Below are 21,739 nucleotides of genomic sequence, written 5' to 3'. Positions count from 1 at the left end.
AAGAGAGAGACAGACAGAGAAAGAAAAAGATAGACAGAAAGCGAGAGATAGACAGAGAGAGAGAGAGAAATAGACAGAGAAAGAAATACAAAGAGTGAAACAGAGGGAGAGAGAAAAAGAGACAGAAAAAAAGAGAGAGAAAGAGAAATAGCACGAATCAGAGGGATAGATTGAGAAAGAGAAAAATAGACAGAAATACAAAGAGTGAAACAGAGTGATAGAGAGAAAAAGAGAAATAGAAAGAAAGAGAGGGATAGAGAAAGACAGAGAAATAGAGAGAAAGAGAGGGCTATAGAGAAAGAGGGATAGAGAGAAATAGAGAGGGAGAAAGAGAGAAATAGAGAGAAAGACAGGGATATAGAGGCATAGAGAGAGAGAGAAAGACAGAGAAAGAAGTAAAGAGTGAAACAGTGAGAAAGAAATAGAGCAGGATAGAGAGAGAAAGAGAGGGATAGAGAGAGAGAGAGAGAAAAAAAAGAGAAAGAGAGGGATAGAGAAATAGAAAGAGAAATAAACAGAAATGCAAAGAGTGAAACAGAGTGAGAAAGAGAGAAAAAGAGAGAGAGATAAAGAACAATAGAGAGGAAGAGAGAAAGAAAGAGGGATATAGAGCGAGAGAGGGATAGAGAAAGAGAAAAAAATATAGAAAGGCAAAGAGAGAAAGACAGAGAGAAATAGACAGAGAAGTACAAAGAGAGTGAAACAGAGAGAGAAAGAGAGAGAGTGTGAAGGTAGAGATATAGACACAGAGGGAGAGTCAGAGAGTTGGAGAGAAAGGGATAGATACAGTTATGGATTGATAGAATGAATAAGGTATAGATAGTGGAATACATAAATAATAAGGACATTGGGGGAAAAAAAGTTTAGTGCTTGTCACTTTGCAGAAGACAATGTGTGCCTTTGTTTGTTTTTACTGGGTTTTTTTTTACGGTGTACGTTGGTCAGCTCCTCTCCGCGTCTCCTCTTGAACGGTGGTGTGCTGCTCCTCCCATCTATTTCCTGCTCCAGGGAAAGATGGGTAAGAGGTGACGTGAGTTCATCTGGCCAGCGCTTGCGCACAACGGTGGAGGCAGAGGGGAAAGCGTGGGCACGAGATTATGCGCGGGTACTTGCTGATGACAATCACAGCGCCGCCCATAATCTCACGCCTGCGCAATCACCTCACCAGCGGTCACACTGTGCACAGTGCTCAGTCCCGCGAGAGTGGCACTGGGCATGCGCGAGACCTCGGGAGCACTGGGCGGCGTCCTCAGGTATGGAAATGAACAATGGGGGACGGCGTAAAGCGGCAGGAGGACGACTAACGGACGCAAGACAGCCCGCCCCTGTGTACATAAAAAGATTTGCATACAAAAAGGTAAGACTTTATAAAGTATATATTTAGGTCTCAAAGGGGGCACAATAGAAACAGGAACCGTGCTAGAATGCAGCCCAGGAGCTGCAGAGGGGAATCTTTTAGGTTTTTTGCGAAATTTCTGCTGACAGGTTCAATTTAATTTCCTTTGCACCGAAACAGACTCCATGATTCCGACTCCACAGACCTGGTACCTATGATAACAATTTCAGGTGGGAATCGATAGTGTATCAAATACTTATTTTCCCCACTGTATAATTTTAGATAGAAATAAAACAAACTTTGCATAAATCAATAGTACAGATGACAAATATAGAGTTTGTAAAATATGTAATTATTCACTGGCTGTGTGGACAGTACAATAAAATATAACCTTTATTAATAAATACTATGAAAAATTTTTTGATAACAATTCCACACAATTTTGAAGCCAATTTGAAACACATAGTTGTTATCTCAGTCAAAACTGCTACAGTTAATTCTATAAAATATGTCCAGGCCTGAACAATAATTATGCTTCTGCAGACTCATATATACTACTGCAACACAATAAGGCCACAAGACTTCAAAGCCTGTCCCTTTAGTATAGGGAGAACCATTAACACCCCCAAACTATAGGCTATCAGTTCACTATCACCTATTAAATTAAGTATAATGATGTTCTAGATGTCCCAGAACGACTGGGGAAGAAGTCAATTTAGACTCTCTTCTATATACGAGAAAAGGATATTATATGTGCAGGAGTAGGACATCTGTCCCTGAATACACACTTCTCCCAAATAACCTTTACTTAGTCCTACTTTAATAAATGTTAGGAGTGTTGGTTCCTATAGTGGAAATTCCCTATCCAGGGTCAGGTTTACATCAATACTTCAAAGCCTGTCCCTTTAGTATAGGGAGAACCATTAACACCCCCAAACTATACGCTATCAGTTCACTATCATCTATTAAATTAAGTATAATGATGTTCTAGATGTCCCAGAACGACTGGGGAAGAAGTCAATTTAGACTCTCTTCTATATACGAGAAAAGGATATTATATGTGCAGGAGTAGGACATCTGTCCCCGAAATCACACTTCTCCCAAATAACCTTTTCTTAGTCCTACTTTAATAAATGTTAGGAGTGTTGGTTCCTATAGTGGAAATTCCCTATCCAGGGTCAGGTTTACATCAATAAGACCTGGGGTAGAACTCATATTCTTTATCTCCCCCCCATATCCAGTTATTCAAGTCAGCCACTAGATTGCTGCTGGGGTGTAGGGAATGGTGCTATAACCTCCAATATTAACAGCTCCTCCAGCTCATTAGAGCAATCTCTATTATATAATGAATGCAGTTTCAGTTCTACTGCCTATTCTGATTATATTTACTGATAGCCTCAATACCTCTACGCGTTTCCTCTCGCCTCTGATAGTGAGATCCATCAGGAGGTAATCAGAACTCTCTGGACCCTAATCCCAGACCATGGGTAATGCTGTGCCAAAACTGTCTGTATGTCAGCACCACATGTTTGATAGACACCCCATGTGCAGCACGTACGAGCATGCCTTGCACAAACCACATCTAAAAGTACCAACAACTGGACTTTTGTTCAGCCATGTGGCACCTTCAGCAGATTTAGGTGACTATGAACAAGTCGATCCTTCAAATTCCGTCCCCTCCTATACGTAATTGATGCCCTATCAGGAACAAACTCGGCCAAATCTGGGTCCAGTCTCAAGACTTCCCGGTGTGTTTTCAATACCTCCATAGCTTGGCTCCATTTATCATCAAATGTCCCAATGACACGTATGGTTTTGTCATCCTCCACTTTCTTCTTCGGAACTAGTAGGGATGCCCTATCACTGTTTCTGTCAATCTCTGCTAGTCATGTGATAGTCACATGACAGGATTTCTTTCTGTATCCTAGCAACGCTATGAAGCCCCTGTGATGACACTATGGCACTTCCGGGGGATGTGGCCAGCCACTATTGGTGCGGTGAGACGGCCTGTGTGATTGGTTCACCATAACTGGGTGTCAGAAAGGAGGGGGCGGGCACTCCACTATATCAGAGGCAGCGTCGGGCGCGTGCTACTGACATAGGGGTCACACAGGCATATCTGGGCCATGCAGTGTCACGCCCTGAACCAATGCTTATCAGATAGGGCTGTGAAACACTGACTACATGAGTTGCTGACACTCTATTAAGCGAGCTGGTGCCTGTGGTCTGCACATGGGATGTCTATTAAACATGTGGTGCTGACATACAGACATTTTTGGCACAGCATTACCCATGGTCTGGGATTAGGGGCCAGAGAGTTCTGATTACCTCCTGATGAATCTCACTATCATAGGCGAGAGGAAACGCGTAGAGGTATTGAGGCTATCAGTAAATATAATCAGAATAGGCAGTAGAACTGAAACTGCATTCATTATATAATAGAGATTGCTCTAATGAGCTGGAGGAGCTGTTAATATTGGAGGTTATAGCACCATTCCCTACACCCCAGCAGCAATCTAGTGGCTGACTTGAATAACTGGATATGGGGGGAGATAAAGAATATGAGCTCTACCCCAGGTCTTATTGATGTAAACCTGACCCTGGATAGGGAATTTCCACTATAGGAACCAACACTCCTAACATTTATTAAAGTAGGACTAAGTAAAGGTTATTTGGGAGAAGTGTGATTTCGGGGACAGATGTCCTACTCCTGCACATATAATATCCTTTTCTAGTATATAGAAGAGAGTCTAAATTGACTTCTTCCCCAGTCGTTCTGGGACATCTAGAACATCATTATACTAGCCTACAAATATATTTAATAGGTGATAGTGAACTGATAGCCTATAGTTTGGGGTGTTAATGGTTCTCCCTATACCAAAGGGACAGGCTTTGAAGTCTTGTGGCCTTATTGTGTTGCAGTAGTAAATATGAGTCTGCAGAAGCATAATTATTGTTCAGGCCTGGACATATTTTATAGAATTAACTGTAGCAGTTTGACTGAGATAACAACTACCAGTCTACCTGCTATTCTTGTATCTGAACCCGGTTATTTTTAACTGTGTTTTTCAGATAGGCTTCAAAATTGTGTGGAATTGTTATCAACATTTTTTTAATAGTATTTATTAATAAAGGTTATATTTTATTGTACTGTCCACACAGCCAGTGAATTTTTAATATTAGTGGACGATTTGTAGGTCGATACAGTGACTGAAAATATGTCATTAGATCGCTTTACTTTGAGTTTCCAATCTCAGGCTTTTCTTAGGCACAGATCACTAAATGTTTCACATCAGATTGCTTCAGTCTATGAAGAGGGGAGGAGGGAGCAAGTTTGTGGTGTATCATATATGCTCCAGGTACAAAGAAACTGATAACAGAGCTAATAACTTGATGTTTTGGCTTCTATACAAGTCCTCATATAAGTCCTCATCAATCCTGTTGCTGTATTTTCCCTGTATATTGTATGTATATTGTATAGAAGCTATCCTCCCAAAAGTACATGTGCTCAAAGAAAAAACAAGCATCAAGCATACAGAGAGGACATACAGTATACTGGACTATTGATTTATGCACAGTTTATTGAAAGTTTAAATATGCTTTAAGAAGTAATGACCTTAATCTTGTTATCCCGTTCACTCTTGCAGTTCTGAGATGAGTGCGGCCTTCCTTCTTTCTGAGTGTGGTTACTTTTTAGCCTTGCCTGTAGAGGAGGAGCTTCACTGGTGCTCAAGTGCAGCACAGACTTATCTCAGCTAAGACAAAGCCTAGATCCTCAGGCTACATACAATCAGACAGCGTTTTTTCGAATCCGTTTTTTGCAGTGAAATGCAGTGACTCTGGGCATCCCAGCAAAGTCAATGGGTTTCAAGATATGACATTCAGACACATCATTTTGTGAGGATTCATTTTTGGGCTCAAAAACGGATCCTCCCAAAGAATGAGCATGTCAGTTTTCGTGGCATTTTTTTAATCTGCTTTTGCTATTGAAAACATTATCTATGAGCTTAAAAACCTTTCAGGTGATGCAGTTTTTTAAAAAGCTGATCTGCTTTTGCAGCTGAAAAACGTATTCTCAAAAAACGCAGCAAAAGCGCTGTGTGTGAATGTAGCCTTAGATCAGGAATAGAACAGCCATTTATAGGACATATAACTTTCCCAAATTCCTATGAAAAACATATTCAGCACATTCTGCATTGAACTACGGTACCCAATTTATTATATATTTTAGGAGTCGAAGTCGGTCCATTTTATACAGACTCAGACTCCACCAAAATGAACATCAACTCCGACTCCACAGCCCTGGGTGCATATCGCGGCATCCTTCTGGGTGAGGGTTAAGAAGTTTAACCAATTTTTTTGGTCCAAGGTTCGCTCCTAGCTTCTCAGTGGCATTCTCTCCAGACCTAAAGATGAGGGGGGGACGGGCCTGACGGACTATAGACGTTACGCCCTGGCAGCCACTCATGCAAAGATCCTGGACCTAATGCACAATTTGGAGTCTAAACTATGGGTCCGACATGCTTGTGACTTATGTTCCCTTTCTGTGCCAACTCTCCCATGGACATGGCCCGCGCTCCCCGTCACAACATTGCGATGATACACCACTAAGCACACCTTAACTGTCCATTCCCGCAAAACTAATAGGCCCTTGCTGCACCCCCTTGGGCCCCTGATACCGATCACGGACAACCCGGGGGTCCTGCCTGGGACTTCATCTAATTCTTTTTTTGGTGGCTCCAGACGGAACCCCTTACGTCTGCTTCATGTGGCCCCGGATGGGGTCCTACTCCCGCTCTTTGCAATTATTGTGGTCAGATACCCAAAACGCATTACCATTATAAATATGCTCAACTTCGACATTTCTGAAACTCACAGGTTCGGGCTGAGTCACCAGAGCCCACCATCTCCGTCTTCGAATCTCTGTGTATGTCCAGCACTGTTACCCAACACACATTGTCCTCTGACTACAAAATTCTGACCACAATAGTCCTAACTGCCCTCCCCCACTTTTGCAGTGCATGGGAGACGGAGCTTAAGACAGGGTTTAGGGAGCAATGGGATTGTTGTTTCCTCCTAACCCATAAATCGGCAGTGGCCACAAGGTCCCAAGAAACCGGTTACAGAATAGTCTCCCGTTGGAATAGGGTCTCAGCACTGCTTCATAAATGGTGTCCAAACATACCTGACGTATGCTGGCGATGTGGTGCCCCTGGAGGTGATATGGTGCATATTTGGTGGCGCTGTCCGGTATTTACAATATGATCAGGAATGGTGCGGTTCCTGGGAGTGTTTCTAGGCTCCCTCTGGTGGCTAGTGCTGGTAATAAGTCTGATTCTGCATTGGTCGCTCAGACAGGTGTGGAGAATGATTGCTGTTCCAGGAAAGCCAATGGTGTCCAACCTGTTGGAATATAGGAAGGCTGTTTCTGTCTAACCTTTGCCAGGGATAATTGCTTCTGCTCCAAGAAAAGATGTCCTGAAGTTGCCTCCTGCCTTTAGGCTTTTTTGCCTTTCCATGTAGAATTGGTTTTTGCTTTTTTCTGCTCCTTTTTTAGATTCTCCAGGAATGATTGCTATAGCAGTTTTTTCATTCCTTTGCATCAGTTTAATTCCTATGTCATCCAGAGTCTGCAGCTATGCTGGATAAGTATTTTGTTTTTCTTCCTGAGATTAATTCGTTCACATTTATTTTTCTGTCCTTTTGTTTGCAATTAATGGGAATTGTGTAATCTCAGTGATTTTTCTTTGTGAGGGTTTATTCTCTTAGTCTGGGCTTGATTTAGGCTGAATTGTATTTATGGGCATTTCTGCTTAACCTTTGAAGTCTATTCCTATTTCAATGTTTGAGAAAATTCTGTGTTTCTTGCATAGGAATAAGCGTTCTTTCTGCACTATTTTTGAGGACAATTTATTCCCAAGGAGAAGGTAGTTTTTACTCCCAGTTTGATTTGGAGTTTGTACTTGAACAAGAGTTCCTGATATAGTGGGTGGAAAAATCGTGTGATCTTTAAGGCATTTTTGATTATCAGGTGTTGGTATTTTTTCAGGGTTTTCACTGGCTGCAACCAGTAATCTTTTCTATCCTTTTTGTATCTAGCTAGCAGGGCCTCACTTTGCTTAACCCTATATTAACCATCTGTGTGCTGTCTTTTTCCTTAGATCACAGTTTTTATATGTTGGAGGCTTTTCTATCTTTTTGGGCTGCTCTGAGGAAAGTCAGGATTCCTCATTCCATCTTTGAGGCTAGTTAGTTTTCAGGTGGTGACGAGGCGTCTAGGTTGGTTAGGAACGCTCCACTGCTACTTCTAGTTGTGTATGTGTAGTCAGCAGATTGCAGCCAGCTAAGTTTCCAACTACTCTTGTGCATTATTTTCTACCTCTTTTGGGATTTTTGCAAGATCATTTGCAGTGGCCTCCTGACCATAACAGTCCGGGCTTGGCGACTTTCTGGAGTGGGGACCTGGACGTGATTCTCGAGGTCACAGGAATCAAATTACCCAAACGACCAGAGGCGACCCTGCTTTATACGTTTCATATGCCAGAAAAGGCCTATAAGAAGTTGATTCTAAGGTATCTTCGTCTGGCTGCAAAGGCGGTCATCCCGCGCCACTTGAACTACGTCGAGCCTCCTTCTTTGAAGGAATGGTTTGTGGAAATAGACATGACCTACCACATGAAGCAAGTTGTGGCCCAGTCTCGCGGGAAGGCTGCAGCCACCGCCACCAGGTTGTTCCATTGGGAGTCATTTGTGTCGGGTCCCAAGTTTCTTTTCTCACGTTAGCCTCTGCCTGGTCCCCCCGTTGGGGGGGGGATAGGTTTGTACTCTTATTCATTGTTCTCACACTGCTGGGATCGATTTGGTCCTCGAGGTCTCTCCCCAACCTTCCTTACTCAGACTTAACTACGATTTTCTATCCTCTTTCCCCCTTTTTTCTTTTTCTTCTTTTAATGACTCGGATATTTCCCCATTTGTAGGATTATACCCGTATAATTGCCTGTTATGTTGTATCCGAGGGTGTCTACTATTTCATCAGTTTTGTTGTTTCTTTTCTTTATGAAAACTTAATAAAATATTAAAACAGAAATATTTGGTCACTACTTTATCCACTGAAGAGATACCTTCATTCTCCTCTATTACCTTATCTGGTAGTGATGACAGACCTTCTAAAGAGTCTGACTGACTCCATGGGCTGTGTCCTCTTCTTGGGTGCTGGGGCTGCAGTGGGAAGAGGCTGGGAGAGGGATACTAGGGAAGACTGAACCTCCGAACCTCCTGACATGTCAGGCTTCTTAATTCTTCAATGAGCGAGGGTTGTTCCTCTCTAACTACTTGGTCAGTACATGGTTGGCATAGTTTCTTATTATGGCCTGAAGGAAGCTTCTTGCTACACAACACATTTACGGCTGGAGGTCTTCTTGGGTGCCACATTCTTCTCTCTCCCGACCTTCCCCCAAGTTGCAGTATACGCACTGAACTGGAGGCTTTGCTGGGCTTCACAGAACCAGAGTGGGTAGAGCGATCTCCCTCCATCCTCAGTCCAGCCTGGAGAGTGCTCTCACTGGGATCTTTATGCAGTCCAGATGATATCCCAGCTTCTCACCATGTGGGTGACTCCACCTCCTCCATCGGTCAGGGGGTGGGGGGGCACAGGCCACCTAATGGGGCAAGTTCCTGGTTTACTGCCACGGGGCTGTGATTGTACGTGCGTTCCACAGTGGAACGCATGAAATCCGGAAGTGATGCTGGCAAGGAGCGCCCGATAACGGCACTTCTGCGCGCCCCACAGCCACCGTGCGTGAGAGAGGAGGACGTGCCGGAGAGCTCAGGGAGGCCACAGCGAGTCAGCCTGCTCTGCTTTACCTCCAAGAGGTGCAGGAGGGGCAGGCATGTCCCAAATCAGGAGGAGACGGGAGCAGCGATGGAGGAGGAAGCAGGTTGACTCAGACCTCAGCGGCCCCGGTTGATAAGGAAGTATGTATGTGGCGTTCTCATCACCGGCCATGGAAGCATTGCTGCTAACCTCTTCGTGCCCCAAAGGGACAGGAAACAACACTGGAGATGGGGAGGAGTTATTTAACCTCTTTGTGTTTCCTGTCCCTATTAGGGCAGAGAGTTAACCTCCTGTATGCTGTTGTGGAGGGTGACTAGAGATAAATAAAATGTTTGATATTTTCCACTCTTAAGCACTAGGGAGAGCAGCTGCTGCAATCCTACTATAGACCTACTGTAGAATTAGCTTACATTACAACTGCAGTAAAAGTAGGTGGAATCTGCTCTTGTGTGTGATGTCACCTTTCCCTCCTGTTCTGGGTGTTTCCAAAAGGATAAGAGAGAATGAAGTTTAGGATCACAGGGCAAAGCCATTTTGTTGGTGAGCGCAAAGTGATCCTAATGTCTAAAGTGTCACCAAGGACAGCTGCATAGTGCTGCATAGTGCTTGGTACCAGCAATGCTCTGCCGCACGCACACCATCCAATGCTCTGCCGTACGCTCTCCCTCCACAATGCTTTGCCGCACGCCCCCAATGCCCTGCCGCACGCACCCTCTCAATGCTGTCTCATGCAGGCTCCCAATGCTCTGCAGCATGCACGCCCCCCAATGCTCTGCAGCACGCTCGCACCCCAATGACTATCAATCTTACTCGGTTTGGGGCTCCTTGCAAGATCTCACCTCGTGGGGGTAAGTATAATGAGGAAGGTCAAGAATCAGCCCAGAATTACACGGGAGGACCTGGTCAATGACCTGAACAGAACTGAGACCACATTCTCAAATATTACCGTAACACACTATGCCATCATGGATTAAAATTCTGCAGGGCACGCAAGGTCCCCCTGCACATGCCAGCACATCAAGGCTCATTTGAATCTTGCCAGTGACCATCTGGATGATCCAGTGATGACCCGAAACACACAGACAGGGCAACTAAGGACCTGACCCTAATAGAAAATCTTTGGAACTGAAACTCAATGCAGCCTAGAAACCTGAAATATCTAGATAAGATCTGTATGGAGGAGTGAACCAAAATCCTTGCTGCAGTGTGTGCAAACTGGGTCAAGAACTGTAGGAAACGTCTGAATCTGTAACTGCAAAGGTTTTTGTGCCAAATGCTGGGTTCTGTATTTCCATTGTATCAAATACTTATTTCACGCAATAAAATGTAAATTCATTATTTAAAAATCATGCAATGTAATTTTCTGTATTGTTTTTTATTCTACATAACAATCAAAATGATTGCTGGAACACCATTGTAAATGTGAACAGGGTGCTAACCAAAAAATATACAATCTATATGAAGTGAAAGCTGCACACGAAATTCAGAGAAATATGAACAAGCATAACTGCTTTATGATACATAAAGAATGAAAAATACAACTAGCCATATGAAAAATTGAAACTTTTTTTTGTGATATTGCATAACTGCTGAGGATTATTTGAAAAAAAAAGATCTTTAGCTAAAGTATTGATCAATTCATTACTGCCCCATACCAACTTCACGGTAATCTCTTCTTACCTCTATATGCGGTTAAAAGCTGCTTGTGTGCATGGGTACCTAACCAAATGTTACCTCTATGTGCGGCTGAAACCTGCTGTGTAAGGGAAGCAAGGGACCTGGCTATATAGGAAGTTGAATAATCATGGCTAAAGGGCGTGACTGGGTTCTCAGACAGAAAAAAAACTACATAATCAAAATGACTGCTGGAACACTATTGTAAATGTGCACAGGGTGCTAGCCAAAAAATACACAATCTATATGAAGTGAAAGCTGCACACTAAATTCAGAGAAATATGAACAAGCATAACTGCTTTATGATACATAAGGAATGAAAAATACAACTAGCCATATGAAAAAATAAAATTGTGATATTGCATAACTGCTGAGGATTATTTGAAAAAAGAAAAAAAAAATAGGAATTACTACCTACCGGTAATGATATTTCCAAGATCCATCATGACAGCACCACAGGAGAGTACCACAGGAGTTGCTTCCTCCGCCCTCTACAGGGACAGGAACACAAGAGGTTAAAAACCCCTACCCCTCCCAACCTCTCCAGTGGCTTTTCAAGTACCACACCAGGATGGGTATAACACCACGTTTATTCATGCTTGAGAGCTACATACAATGTAAATGCACACGCAGTAGAAAAGGGGAGGGAAATAAGGGTGCTATCATGATGGATCCTGGAAACATCATTACCGGTAGGTAGTAATTCCTATTTTCCAGGACCACATGACAGCACCACAGGAGAGTACCAAATTAACTTATCCTCGGGGGGGGGACTACTGCCTGGAGCACCTTCCTACCGAACGAGGTCTGGTTGGAGGACAGAATATCCAACTTGTAGTGCCTACAAAAAGTGCTGGGACCTGACCAAGTGGCTGTTTTGCAAATCTGGTCTAGAGAAGCCCCCACCCTTTCTGCCCATGTGGTAGACAGTGATCTAGTGGAGTGGGCTCTAAGGTGATCTGGCGGGGTCTTACCCGCCAATTGATAGGTTGAGGATATTGTGGACCTAACCCATCGAGACAGGACAGCCTTAGATGCCGATTTGCCTCGATTTTTTCCCCTAAACCGAAGGAATAAGGTGGAGTCCAATCTCCAGTTCCGGGTGGCCTCCAAATAGCTCAGTACTGTTCGTTTCACATCCAAGGAATGCAGTCGTTGTTCCTTCTGGTTCGTGTAGTTGTGGCAAAAGGATGGCAAAACTACTTCCTATTTTAGCAGAGGACACCACCTTGGGGCTAAACGTTGGATCAAGTTTCAGCACAATCCTGTCATCCAGAACCTGAAGATACGGCTCCCTGATAGATAAGGCCTGTAATTCACCAATCCGCTTAGCCGTGGTGATGGCCACTAAAAACACCGCCTTGAAGGACAAATGTTCCATTGAAATGGCAGACAAGGGCTCAAACGGAGAATCACAAAGGCCATTGAGCACCAAGGTCAGATCCCAGGGAGGTACTGTGGGCCGGATTGTAGGGCGAAGGCGCTGTATCCCCTTCACGAATCTGGCAATCCAGAGATTGGACGCCAGTGGCATGTCAAAGAAGACGCTGAGCGCTGATATTTGGACCTTCAAAGTGCTAGGCGTAAGACCCTTGCAGAATCCCAGTTGCAGGAAATCCAAGATTTTCGGAATATTTGGCCGAGAACTGTCAGCAGGTTCTGCACCCAGAAAGGAGCAGAATTTCTTCCAGATCTTCCCGTAGATAGTCTGGGTAATCTGCTTACGACTTGCCTGGAGTGTAGAGATGACATCAAGTGACAAGCCTTTCCGTCTCAGGAACCTCCCTTCAAGATCCAAGCCGACAGCTGAAGGTGATCCAGGTCCGGGTGAAGCACTGGACCCTAGCTGAGGAGATCGCCTGTCAAGGGAAGGAGGACCGGATCTGCAACTGACAGATTTCTGAGTAAAGAGAACCAGCTCAGTTTGGGCCATGAGAATCACCTGGGCTCCGTCCTGTTGAATCTTCCGGAGTACTCTGGGGAGCAACGGCAGGGGTGGAAAGGCGTACACCAGACCCATGGACCATGGTTGGGCCATGGCGTCGATCGCAGCAGGAGCATCCCGGGGATTCAGAGAGAAGACTTCTAGTTTCGCATTGGTTCTGGACGCGAACAAATCTACCTGGGGCTTTCCCCATCGTGTGACCAGATCCTGAAAGACACGGTCCTTCAGCTCCCATTCCGAGGGGTCGATCGTGCGCCTGCTCAGGAAGTCCACGAGATGGTTGTCCGGGCCCCTGAGATGGACAGCTGAGATGGAGAGAACCGTGCGTTCTGCCCACTGAAAGATCCTCGATGACAGAGCCTGTAGGGGTGGGTAGCGAGAGCCCCCCTGATGACGAAGGAAGGCTACCGTCGTAACATTGTCCGAGAGGACCCGAACATGGCGACCATGGAATAAAGGAGGAGCCACCAGCAGAGCCTGCCAGACCGCTTGTAGCTCCCTGAAATTGGATGATTGGTTCGACACCTCCGGGGGCCACCTGCCTTGAAAGTAAAGGGAGTTCACATGGGCGCCCCAGCCCGTCTGACTTGCATCGGTTGTGAGCGTGACGGATGGCGAACAGTCCCACAGAACGGCCAATTGAAGATTTGTCCTGCACATCCACCATTTGAGACCTCGAATGACCTGAGGGGTCAGGGAAATCTTGCAATGGCGGGACCAGCGGGACCCTACAGTGTATGACAGGACCAGTTTTTGGAGTGGCCTGGAGTGAAATTGACTCCAGCGAACACATTGGATGCAGGAAGTCATCATGCCTAGGACGCTCATGGCCTCTCTGACGGAGCACTGTTTCTTTCGGCCGAAGGTCCGGATTTTTGACCTGACGTCGTCCACTTTTTGAGACGGCAAAAAGGATGTGCGCGCATCGGAGTCCAGAAGAATGCCCAGAAACACCTTTCTCGTCTCCGTCGCGAGATTGGACTTCTGATCGTTTATGATCCAGCCGAGGGACGTCAGCAGAGCCAAGGTGGTGGCGATTGTCCGGGAGAGCTCCTCCGGGGAATCCGCCAACAGCAGAAGGTCGTCCAAGTAAGGGACGATGTAAACGTTGGATCTTCGCAGGTGCGCCACAACTTCCGTCATTATCTTTGTGAACACCCTGGGAGCAGAAGAGAGACCGAATAGAAGGCACCAGAACTGGAAATGATACAATACTCCGTCCCTCTCCAACGCAAATCTCAGGTATTTCTGGTAGTGTGGGTGAATGGCTATGTGGTAGTATGCGTTTTTCAGATCTACCGTGGCCATGACAGAATGCGTGTTGAGGAGAGGGATGGTAGATTTTATTGATTCCATCCGGAATCTTTTGTACCGGACCCACCGATTGAGGGGCTTTAAATTTATGATCGTCCAGAATTCTCCGGAGGGTTTGGGAACAGAGAATTGAGAAGAATAGTGGCCCCGGAACTGTTCTGAGACTGGAACCGGGAGGATTGCTCCGGTGTGCAGCAAGGACTCCACATCCGACCATAGGCGGTTGGCAAGGGACTGCGACTGTGGTTTCGTCAAGAGGAACCTGGTTGGGGGGATCCCTGAAAATTCTATCCGTAGACCCTCCTTTACCACTTGAAGGACCCATGGATTGGAGGTTATCTGTTGCCAGTTGCCCAAAAACTTGCTGAGTCTCCCCCCCGATAATGGCGTTAGGATCTATCCTGCTTTTTTCGGGGTTCGAAGTGGGGTTGCCTATCTGGTCCGCCCTTATGGAAACCCCACCTGCCCGTCTTACCCCTACCCTTATAGTCCTAGCTGGACGAAACCTCCGGGAGGGAAGGGGACGTGGAGGTCTAACCTCCGGAAAACTGCCCTTTTTATCGGAAGCCTTTTCTAGAATTTCGTCTAGAGCAGGACCGAACACCCGGGCACCGGAAAAGGGGATGGAGCACAGCTTATTTTTTGATGCTCCGTCACCAGACCAGGTTTTCAACCATATGGCCCTGCGGGCAGAATTAGTAAGGGCCTCATTCCTGGCAGAAAACCGCACAGACTCAGCGGAAGCATCTGCCATGAATCTAGTTGCTTGCTAGCTTCAGCATAGGAAGGGATTCCAAGATGGCGTCCCTAGGGCCGTTATCCCGAACCTGAGTTTCCAGGTCCGACAACCAACGGGACATAGACCGTGCCACGGAAGTAGCGGCAATGTTGGCCTTAATGGTGGCTGCAGAAGCCTCCCAAGCTTTTTTTTAAGAAGGCCATCAGCCTTCCTATCCATGGGGTCCCAGAGACCCGAGGAGTCCTCAAACGGGATTGACGTCTTCCGAGCGACTTTCGCCAGGGGAACATCAATTTTGGGAACGTCCTCCCATTCCTTGATGTCGACGGGTTCAAATGGCCGTCTGGCTTTGAAGTCCCTGGGAACAAGCAATCATTTCTCTGCCTCCTCCCACTCGTCCAGGATCATCGCACGCACATGGTGATTTACTGGAAAGACCCTGTGGCGCAGAGACCAGAGCCCTCCAAACATTTCATCCTGTATGGTCCGCGGCTCATAACGACAGCCTGAACCTCCTCCCGTATCATGGACCTCATGTCCGACAGGAGGGTAATCTGCTCCTCAGAGATCAGCTTTGTAATGCAGGTCTCGCAGAGCTTCTTAACACAGGTGTCAGGGCGTTTTACATCACACACCGCACAAAGCCTAACTTTAGTGGTACATTTCTTTTTGGGGATGGTGCCAGAACCCACAGAAGAACCTCCACCCTGCAAAAAAGAACAAGGCTCAGACAAGTCTCCTAGCTTACAGGGGAATGATGCCCTGAAGGACTGACACTTACATAGACCGGGGCATCCTTAGGGGCTTTGGTGTCTGAACGTTCACTTTCATCCATCACAGGCAGCGCTGAAATGCGGAGCCCAGCAAAAACACTGTGTACTACCCCCTACCCTTCCAGGTTTCATTACCTGAGTGAAGGTGCCCGGTCACCGTCCTGCCGTCCGAACTCCAGTTTTGAAATTCGCGCCAAACTCCCGGGCCGCACTAACCCGGAAACTGGAAGTGCGGCGTCCGCGCATGCGCCGGCGTTCTGCACGCCGTGCCTCCCGGAAGTATCGCGTGGCTTGTGGCAGGAGACCGAGGGCCCTCCCCTCGGAGGGAAGCGGCAGGCGCCGGGAGCTCCTGCTCGACCGGCGCGGCTGAGGGACCTCGCGCTGCAAGGTGTCGGGCCTGGGGCATCTCGACAGGCCGGAAGGAGAGAGAGCGGAGCCCCCATCCCGATCCACCTGGACCCCGTACATCCCGGTAAGTTCCTACGTCCGTCCTGTACAGGGACAGGAAAAACACTAGAAAGGTTGGTGAGGGGTTTTTAACCTCTTGTGTTCCTGTCCCTGTAGAGGGCGGAGGAAGCAACTCCTGTGGTACTCTCCTGTGGTGCTGTTATGTGGTCCTGGAAAGGAGAATTTTTCCATTTTTCATATGGCTAGTTGTATTTTTTCATTCCTTATGTATCAGAAAGCAGTTATGCTCGTTTATACTTCTCTGAATTTGGTGTGCAGCTTTCACTTCATATAGATTGTTTTTTTTATTGTCACAGTTGAAGTTACGTACAATAAAAATTACAGCTCTCTCCATTCTTTTCAGGTGGGAAAATTTGCAAAATTGTATGTGCATCAAATTCGAATATTGTAAGAATAAGCTTCTTACCTTTTGATACAGCTTGAGTTGCCTTTCTGAGGAAGACAAGGTGGTTGGATCAGCGGTTCTCAGGAATAGTGGGTCCCTGTTCAGGCACTAGATTATGTTGTCGCCATTCAGCATGGGACATAAGATTTTGTGTGTTTGTCCTAATTAAATTAAATTATAAAGATCATGTATGTATGTATGTATGTATGTATAGGAGACGTCCCTCTGAGACAATAAAGTATCGGCAGTAGCTCTCCCTTTGTCTCAAACAAATAAAAGATTATATCATCGGCACTCAGTTATATAAGACTATATAAACTTTTTAGTTTCCCATTCCTGAACTTCACTTTCAACAAAGAAACTGAAACTATACAAGTCCTTATCTAAAGTAAACAGAGGGGTCTCTGTTGCATTACACCAGGGGAGACACAGTAAAGGCTCTTTTTTTTTTTAAATTCTTTATTTTAGAAGACAAACTCGAATCAGTACAGGATATCACCTGCTCCACACAGGGCAGCAAAAATTGTTATAAATAAATAACATTTAACATTGACATACATAATATCGATCTTGTCACTAGCACAACTCTCGTCCCCGCAACTGCTCACGTCTGACCCAGTTTAAACCTTTTATAAACCAACCCAACAAAAAAGAAGATAGAATACAGAGCAGAGAGAAGAGAGCAAAAGGCAGAAAAAAGTTTAAAGCGGGGAAAGGAAAAAAAAAAGAAAGGGGGGTAGAAGGGAAGGAGGAGAGGGGAAGATGGGGGGAAAAGAGGCGGAGGGGGATGTGTTTCTCCGGAGCCTCACGACTGCCGCGGAACAGAAAACAATCTAGCGTATTTCACCGAATAGGTGTACTCCAACCAAGGAAACCAAGTCCTATGGAACTCGTCCTGTCGGTCATTGATAGAGGATGTCAGATCCTCCATATGCATGAGGTTGTTTATCCTTGAGACCCACTGTGTCAGTGTGGGGGGGGTAGTGGACTTCCAGCCAAGCGGGATGCAAGACCTGGCAGCCATGACCAGAAATCTAAGCAAGGAGCGCTTGTACTTATCAGAACTACTGGCCCCTAACTGTAAGAGAAACAGTTCCGGGCCCAGTGTCACGTTCGTACCGGTCACCAGTCCAATGACATCCCTCACCTCTGACCAGAACCGCTGTAGAGAAAGGCAGGACCAGAAGATGTGCACGTAATCACCCTCCCCCGAGCCACATCTCCAACAGGTGGGGTCGACTGAGGGGAACATCCTATGGAGTCTAGTCGGGACTCTGTACCATCTAGTCAGTAGTTTGAAATTGGCCTCCAACTGTCTGGAACTGATCGAAGTTTTATGTGCCAACAGTAAGATGTTAATTCTTTGCGAGTCAGATAGCGCGATCCCTAGGTCCCTTTCCCACTGCAGTAAGTAGGCCGGAGGGGGCAAATTCCCCGGATCCGATAAGTTGTATGCCAGGGAAAGTGAGTGCCGCAGGACACCCTCTTCCAGACACAGCTTTTCGAATCTTGTAGGAGGCCCGGCATACCGAGTGAAGCAGGGAAGGGAACACATGAAGTGCCTTAACTGCATAGCCCTCCATCTCCCCAACGGGTCCGAGGGCAGGAGACCACTGATAGCTGAAAGAGCTGGCCAATCACCCTCCCCCCCAAGTGACAGGCTCTGAATCTGCACCCCTGAACCCAGCTCCGGAACACAGGGTCTGAGAGGCCAGGACGGAAATCCGGATCGCCTAATATGGGTGACATGGTGGAGGGCACCGGCAGGAGGAGGCGATTAACCTCACCTCTCGAACAACATTCCAGGGTAGCGCCAATAGAAGGATGACATCTCAGAGAAGTCGGGGGCAAATTCAGGAGCCAAGGAGCGGCCGGAAGAGGTATGTCCGAAAAACTCTGTTCCAGGGCGACCCACGGCTTTGTCCTAGCATGGAGACACCGATCCAGAACCCTGACCATGTGTGTGGCCCAATAATATTTTTTCATATCTGGCATTCCCAAACCTCCCCTGCTCTTAGGTCTGCACAAAAGGGAACGGGAAAGTCTCGCCGACTTATTCGCTCAGATAAATTTGGTATGTAGTGAAGCCAGTTCCTTGAAGGAGCTCGGGATCTTGATCGGTAGGGACTGAAAAAGGTATAGGAGACATGGTAAGATATTCATCTTCAATATTGCACATCTCCCAAACCAGGTGAAGAGGCCCCTACCCCAGTTTGCGCAGTCTGTTCTAATGGACTGCAGGAGGGGGAGATAGTTCAGCTTATATAGTTGACTGTTGTCCGCGGCCAGCCGGACCCCTAGGTACCTCAAAGATTGACTGGCCCACCTAAACCCGAACGCTGATTGTAACGAGGTAACTTGATCCTGGGGGAGAGATACATTTAGAGCCTGATTTTGACATGTTAATTCTGAAGTTAGAGAGGAAGGAATAGGTTTCTAGTTCTCTCAGAAGATTGGGGAGGGAGACCCGAGGGTTAGTTATAAAGAAAAGTAAGTCATCAGCATACGCCGCGATTTTGTAAGTGGAACCAGTGGCTTTAGGGCCGGAGATGTTAATGTTACCTCTAATTCGGCTAAGCAGAGGTTCCAGAGTCAGAATAAAGATCAAGGGCGAGAGGGCAGCCCTGCCTGGTACCATTAAGAATGGGGAATCTATCTGAGAGAAGACCGTTCACCCTGACCGCGGCCGAGGGATTACTGTACAAAGAGCATATCCACTTGAGCATCATCCTCCCCAACCCCACTGCCCACAGAACCTCTTCCATGAATAACCAATTAACTCTGTCAAACGCTTTTTCTGCGTCGGTCAACAGGAACATCAAAGGCAGCCCATCGGATTTAGCCTTGTGGATTAAGTTCAACGCCTTAGTGGTGTTGTCCCTTGCTTCCCTTCCCATCATGAACCCAGCCTGGTCCGGGTGAACAATCCCCCCAGCAGAGGAGAGAGTCGATCTGATAGAATTTTAGTAAAAAGCTTCAAGTCTGTGTTAAGAAGGGAAATGGGTCGGTAACTGGAACAGGAGGTAGGGTCTTTACCCTCTTTGGGGATAACTACTATATTAGCAGCAAGAGAGTCCCTCGGCAGGGGGACTTTTCCAGAGAGTGGGATATTGTTAAAGGCTGAGAGAAATGGGGAGAGCAGTAAGGAGTCCATCTTTTTGTTGTAAAGCAAGGGGAACCCATCTGGGCAGGGGGCCTTACCAGAGGGCGAATTTTTAATCGCAGCCCAATATTCCTCCTCCGAAATAGGTCTTTCCAAGGCAGCCGCATCCATGGGTTTGAGGTGTTTCAAGCCAGAGTCCGAAATGTACTTCCGGATTTGCTGGCGCAGTTCCGTCCTGGCCCTCTCAGACCGCCCCACGTCTATTGAGTAGAGAGAGGAGTAGAAATCTTTAAAGGCGGAGGCTATATCCGTCGGTAAGTAGCCCACCTGTCCCCAGAAATGTGTACTCTAGGGACGTAGCCCCTCGCTCTCTGTGTCCGCAAGGCTCTAGCCAGGGTCCTGCCACTTTTATTACCAAATTCATAAAAGTGTCGCCTACACTTAGCTAGTGCTCCCTTAGCCTTATAACAGGGACCGTAATTCCTCCCTCCTCCTAGCCAAGTTGGCGCCCACTTCCCCTCCCAGAGACCCCTTGTGTACTGCTTCCAGCTCTCTTATGTCTGCCAGGAGAGATGTAGCCGCCGCTTCCCGATCCCTTTTCAGCCGGGCCCCATGTTTGATGAACAGTCCCCTCACAACACATTTGTGAGCTTCCCACACAATGTTGGGAGACACCTCCTCCCTCCCATTGCAGTCAAAGTATTCCGTCAAAGCCTCCCTCACTTCCTGCATTGTCGCCGACTCGTTAAGTAACGAGGTGTTCAGTATCCACTGGCTCTTCCTCTCGATGGGGCAGCCAAGTGATAGTGTGATTGTGATCAGGGCGTGATCAGGGCGTGATCAGAGAAAGATATGCACTCAAATGAAGCTTCCACCAGAGAGTGTAAGTCCCCATGTTTGAGGAAAAAGAGGTCCAACCTGGAGTAACAGTTATGGACTGCAGAATAAAAGGAGAAGTCTTTGTCTGATGGATGCATCAATTGCCAAGTGTCTATCAGTTGGTGGTCATGTAATCCCAGTCTCATCCGACGCAGTGTCAAGTGTGGCAGGCTGAACACCCCTTTTGAACTGTCTCTTGCCGGCTCCAACACAACATTAAAGTCCCCCCCCCGAGAACCAGAGTGCCCTCAGTGAATTCCTCTATCTGCTCAAGGTATCGCAGCAAGGTGGGGCATTGTCCCGCATTAGGCAAGTAAACTGCCGCAAATGTGAAGGTCTGAGTTGCAATGCGACCCTTGAGCATCAGAAGCCTCCCCTGATCGTCTGACTGAGAGTAACAATTCCCAAGGGAGCATGCTAGACAATATGATGCTCGTGCCCCGAGAGCTAGGATCAGGGGAGGGTGAGCGATGCACTACGGTGTACCTTCTATCCGAGAGTCTATAGGGTTTGGCTTCACAGTAGTGTTTCTTGGAGGAAAGCAACCTGGACTCGATTTTTCCACAGTAAGTTCAAAAGGATAGACCGTTTCTCCGGGCTATGTAGGGATGTATGTATTCAGGGAGCCCACCCGTAGTGTGGCCTGCCTCTGTTTCGCCATTCTCTGTCGCGAGACCCTAGAGAAACAAACGAGGAGGGGGGGGAGAAAAAAAGAGATTGGGGGTCGGTGGGAGGGAAGAGAGGGGTGAAGGGATATTGGAAAGAAATGGAGAAGTGGAGACCCTTTAGAAGGGGAAAGGGAGAAAAGAAAAGTACAGAAAAGAGAACAAGAAAGTGGAGAAGCAGCAAGACTGCCGCACGCAGTACCGGGAACCTGCCCAGGGACTACTTAGAAAAAGGTAGGGACCAGAACTGACATGCGGCCAGAGCGCTGGCCCGCGCCCCTCTTATTGATACTAAGTGACCCCACTCCCCAGCAACTAGGGAGGGTCAGCCAATTATTCTCCCCCAAACTCCCCCCACCCAGGACAAACATAGTAAAGGGGGAACATTAACCCCCCTGCCCCCCACCCCCCACCCCTAACAAGCCATTGCCATGAGAATAACATTTGCATATACTTAAGTATATGGACACAGTGTATTGTCTTAAGTCAATAAACTGTGCCCGAGAGATCTAGCCTCATGACTGGGGCTCTTGCTTCAAGGACGTGGAGACGTGAGTGAACCTCCAAACTCCCAGCTCCTTAACTCCGTCTCACGTCAGCACAGTACAGGCTCTTAAGCTAGGG

At 46.8% G+C, this 21,739-nt stretch overlaps 1 protein-coding gene across 1 annotated transcript in view; it reads left to right on the top strand.

Moving 5' to 3' along the window:
* LOC142258701 (uncharacterized) overlaps window positions 1-21,739 on the top strand; it is a 279,057-nt gene that overhangs the window by 135,782 nt on the left and 121,536 nt on the right. The gene's annotated exons all lie outside the window — the stretch shown is intronic.

Source organism: Anomaloglossus baeobatrachus (assembly GCF_048569485.1).
Source record: "Anomaloglossus baeobatrachus isolate aAnoBae1 chromosome 3 unlocalized genomic scaffold, aAnoBae1.hap1 SUPER_3_unloc_1, whole genome shotgun sequence".
NCBI lineage: Eukaryota > Metazoa > Chordata > Amphibia > Anura > Aromobatidae > Anomaloglossus > Anomaloglossus baeobatrachus.
The sequence above is the reverse complement of the archived record's forward strand: the minus strand, read 5'-3'. Positions and strand labels throughout refer to the sequence as shown.